Source organism: Portunus trituberculatus, chromosome 46 (genome assembly GCF_017591435.1).
Source record: "Portunus trituberculatus isolate SZX2019 chromosome 46, ASM1759143v1, whole genome shotgun sequence".
Taxonomy (NCBI): domain Eukaryota; kingdom Metazoa; phylum Arthropoda; class Malacostraca; order Decapoda; family Portunidae; genus Portunus; species Portunus trituberculatus.
In genome coordinates this window covers 2,742,956-2,747,955 of record NC_059300.1, presented here as the reverse complement: position 1 = coordinate 2,747,955, position 5,000 = coordinate 2,742,956, and the positions used below count along the sequence as shown (strand labels likewise).

The 5,000-nt window shown below is 43.6% G+C and overlaps 1 protein-coding gene across 2 annotated transcripts in view; it reads right to left on the bottom strand.

Annotated features, from left to right (window-relative positions):
* Window positions 1-5,000, bottom strand: part of LOC123519912 — a 168,746-nt gene that overhangs the window by 43,769 nt on the left and 119,977 nt on the right. The gene's annotated exons all lie outside the window — the stretch shown is intronic.

Below are 5,000 nucleotides of genomic sequence, written 5' to 3'. Positions count from 1 at the left end.
TAGAGTTTGTGTTCCAAACTTCTATTCTTTGTCAATGTGCGTCAGGTCACAAGATCGCCCAGGTGTGTCTATCGGAGGGAATGAAGTACAGCACGGGAGGGAAAACAGTCTGTCCTTGTTAGCGCCACGACCACACCAGCGTGCACACCTTCACGATGAGGAGACTGCGACATACGGCTGCAGGCAGATGAGTCACGGTCGGGTATGAAACTCTCAGGTGGTGGCCACTCAAATTTAATGTACTCAAAATTTCATATATATATATATATATATATATATATATATATATATATATATATATATATATATATATATATATATATATATATATATATATATATATATATATATATATATATATATATATATATATATATATAAAATCCTTGATTTTTTTATTTTCTATTTTTTATTTACTTATTTATTTTTTTCTTACCTCCGAACAGATGACGACCCAGCCGGTGTTCGTGAGGAGGGTGACACCCCAACCAGCACACGCACTCACACACACACACACACACACACACACACACACACACACACACACACACACACACACACACACACACACAAACACAAACACTCACACACACACAGCAGGGTGTGAGACAGGCAGCAAAAACACGGGTTCCCCACACGGTGGCCTCAGTACCTACCACCCACCACCCATCACCCACCACCCACCACACACCACACACCCCCTCCGATGACGCAGCACAGTGGGTCACCCTCGCATCTCGTAGACAGGCGGTGTGGCGCGTTAACCGTCATACTGAGGATCTTTTATAATGCAGCCACGCCCTCACAAAAGAACCTGCAACAAAAACCTTTCCTCCGCGCCACCTGCGGCAGCCGAACATGACAGGGTGTGGCGCGACTGATGTTGCTTTCACCAATACAACAATCATCGTCACTATTATGACTCTTCACTTCTTGTTACTTTTGTCACTATTGCTAATGTTATTCCTGGTGGTGGTGGTGGTGGTGGTGGTGGTGGTGGTGTTATTATAGCTATAACAAGAGGAAAGTGTTATAAACATCGCTTGTGGATAGGATAGGCCGCAGGGAGATGATGGCGGCGTGTGGAGAGCTGTGTGGATGGGGCGGATGGGAACAGTGGAGGAGGGACGCAACCAAACACTACATTGGCGTTAATCCTCCTCCTCTTCCACCACTTCCTAGTTCTCCTCCTCCTCTTCCTCCCCCTCCTCCTTCTCCTCCTCCTCCTCCTCCTCCTCCTCCTCCTCCTCCTCCTCCTCCTCCTCCTCCTCCTCCTCCTGTAGGAACGATCCGCGACAGGTGGTATGAGAGAAAAGGGGACGAGATTGCATGAGCTTCATTGCAAACCACCCACCACCACCACCACCACCCCCACCACGTCAACCAGTCCCTAACGGAGTCCTAGAAACACCTAAGTAAACACCATTAGAGCCACTGCTATCACACACACACACACACACACACACACACACACACACACACACACACACACACACACACACACACACTAACATCTCTCTGCTATGATGCAAGTACTAAATAGGCAGAGTATATAGACTTTTACATAGGACTAGTATGGCGTGACTATTATACAGTTTTGATTCTCTCTCTCTCTCTCTCTCTCTCTCTCTCTCTCTCTCTCTGTGTGTGTGTGTGTGTGTGTGTGTGTGTGTGTGTGTGTGTGTGTGTGTGTGTGTGTGTGTGTGTGTGTGTGTGTGTGTGTGTGTGAGTGTGTGTGTGGCGGCGTGGACGAGGAGGTGTCGTAAAATAAAGTTAATAGTTTGATGCAGCAAGACACATGCACTAATAACATTCACTACACTGAGCAAACAAATAAATGAATAAACAAGTGGATATCAATTCCTCGAGAGAGAGAGAGAGAGAGAGAGAGAGAGAGAGAGAGAGAGAGAGAGAGAGAGAGAGAGAGCGTCCAGTTATACCCGCGAACAGATCTACCGCCGCTTTCTTTTCTGTTCATTTCTGTAAAAAGTGGATGGGGATTAAAACAACCACTGAAAGAAACATTCCAACTGACCGGAGCTTTGGACACGCATTGCTCGCATTTCTCGAATCTATTTACCGTTAACATTTCCTCCTCCTCCTCCTCCTCCTCCTCTGCAGGCCACACAAGAAGAAAATCGTCCACGCGCATGCAAAACTAAGGCTCTGATTGTGATCCTCATGAATCTTTCTCACACACACACACACACACACACACACACACACACACACACACATTCTGGTTGTAGAAATGAAGAAACGTTAAATAAAATAGTAAATATGCATAGGAGTTAAGGGAGAGGAAGAGGAAGAGAAAACGGAGGGAGGGAGAGAAGAGGGAGAAGGATGATAGACAGCAGAAGGATTAGGGAGGATAGGAAAGAGGAAGAAGGAAGAAGGAAGGAGATTGTGAAACAGATAGGAGGAGTATAGAGTTGAGTTGAGTAGAGAGAGAGAGAGAGAGAGAGAGAGAGAGAGAGAGAGAGAGGGGTGGGGGGAGAACAGGAAGTAAAAATAAAGAAAGAAGAAAACCAAGAAAGGAGGAGAAAAAAAGTTAAAGAAGAAAATGACGAAAGAAAAAAAAGAAAAGGAAAGAAATAAGGAAAGACGATAAGAAAGACAGGAACAAAAGGAGGGAAGAGAAAAAAATTAAAGAAAAAGAGGGAAGGAAAGAATCTAAAAAAAAAAAAAAAACTGGAAGAAAGAAAAGCATGAAGGACGGAAGAAAGAAAAAAAAGAAGAAGAAGGAAGCAAAAGAGAAAAAAAGAAAAGAAAGAAAAGCAGGGCGAAGATAAGGAAGCGGCGTAACCCTACCAGAATCTTCAACTGTTCTTTAAGTAACGAACTGAAATCACAGACCAGAAAACTTTGCACAAATAGTAACAAATAAATTCTGAGGGGCGTGCGGGAGCGAATCAGCGCGAGCCAAATACCGCACCAACAAGGAGGAGATGGAAGCAAAATAGGAGAATAAATGGCTTAGTAAGTGAATTTAAGAGAGAATATAGAAAAAAAAATAATGGAAATAAATGAATAAGGAGATGAAATGTTTGGATAATGAAAAAGGATAATGACAGAAAAAGGATAGGAAGAGTTGGAAATGGATGGATAAAAAAAGTAAGAGAGGGTGAAGAGGGTAAGAAAAATAGTTAAGGAAAGGAGGAAACGAAGGAAGGAGATAAGAAAACGGAAAAAAGATAAAAAGTGAAAAACTAAACGAAAAAAAATAAATAGGAAGAAGTAAACAAAAAAAAAAAAAAAAAGGAAAAAGACAATAGGAAATAAAGAACATGGAAGAGAAACACAGCAAGAATAAAAGAAGAAATACAAAGATGGAAAATAAAAAAGAGAAAAAAAAAGAAAGGAAGCAAATGAGAAACAAAGACGAAAAGAGGGAGGGAAGATAAATAAATACAAGGACAATATGAAAGAATACAAACGAAGGAGAGGGAGAGAGGGAGGGAGGAGAGGGAGGGAGAAGGGGCGAGGAATGAGTGAAGGGAGAGAGAAAGAATGAGAGGGAGAGAGCGAGAGAGGGGCGGGAGGGTCGGAAGAAGGGGGAGAGGTATCGGGAAAAGTGACAAGTGGGCAAGAATCACAACAAACAGAGATAGAAGTGAAGGAGAGAGAGAAACACGTCTGGTAATGCAAGCTTGTACACACACACACACACACACACACACACACACACACACACACACACACACACACACACACACACATACACACACACACACACACACACACGGGCCATTAAAATCAGGAACAAGAGGATGAAATTAAGAAAGGAAAAACATTGACCTAAAATATTAAGAATCAGAGAGAGAGAGAGAGAGAGAGAGAGAGAGAGAGAGAGAGTTAGAATTTGCAAGTTAAAACACATATAAATAACAAGAACAAAATCTCTCTCTCTCTCTCTCTCTCTCTCTCTCTCTCTCGTCTTTACACACAGTAGTTTCATTTTAACAATCAATTTTCAGCTGAATTTTCACACTAAGAACTTTACAGAACCAACCTATCTATGTAAATTTTTCCTCTCCCTTTCCATCTCACATTTTCCGCATTCTATTGTAGCTTTTATGTTTGTCTTTACTTATTTCATATCTCTCTCTCTCTCTCTCTCTCTCTCTCTCTCTCTCTCTCTCTCTCTCTAATCCTACCTCTTTCACGTGCACATTTTCTCTCTCTCTCTCTCTCTCTCTCTCTCTCTCTCTCTCTCTCTCTCTCTCTCTCTCTCTCTCTCTCTGTCTCTCTCTCTCTCTTATTCCCTTTCACCTTTAGAGATCTGTCACTCTTTCTCCACATACATCCCTCCCCATCTCTCTCTCTCTCTCTCTCTCTCTCTCTCTCTCTCTCTCTGGCTTTATCCCTTCATCCTCCTGTGAATCTCTGCATGGGTGTGATAACCGATCAAGTTTCAATCGTTTATTATTTTGTTGCGCTAATCTGATTGGGTGTCCGGCCTGGGGTGGGACTACAGCGGGACCGGGCGGGGCGGGGCTGCGAGAGAGAGCGAGACCGAGAACGAGAGCGAGCGAGAGAGAGAGAGAGAGAGAGAGAGAGAGGGAGAGGTGGTGGTGGAGGAGGAGGTAAGGGAAGGGAGCTCAGAGGTAGGTAGGTGTATAGATGATGAAGGATGGAGCGGTAGGAGAGTGCGAGTATGAGCCTTAAACCTCTATAAATCATATTTACACTTGCTTAGCCTTCCCTTCAACGCACCTCATCGTCACCTGGGATGAAGGAGGTGTGACGGGGAAGGGCAACAAGACAGGTGTGATGAGGTGATAACAAGGAGGAGGAGGGAAGTAGAGGAAATAGTTAAGGTAGGAAATGGCGTTTTGAAAGAGAAAAGAGGAGTAAGAGGTTGTGGAAATAAGAGGAGCAACAGGAGTAAGAGGAGCTATGGGGGTAATAGGAGGGGAGGATATAGTAGTACGAGGAGGAGGAACAAGAGGAGGTTGGGAAAAAGGGAGGAGGAGGAGGAGGAGGTTGGGGAATAT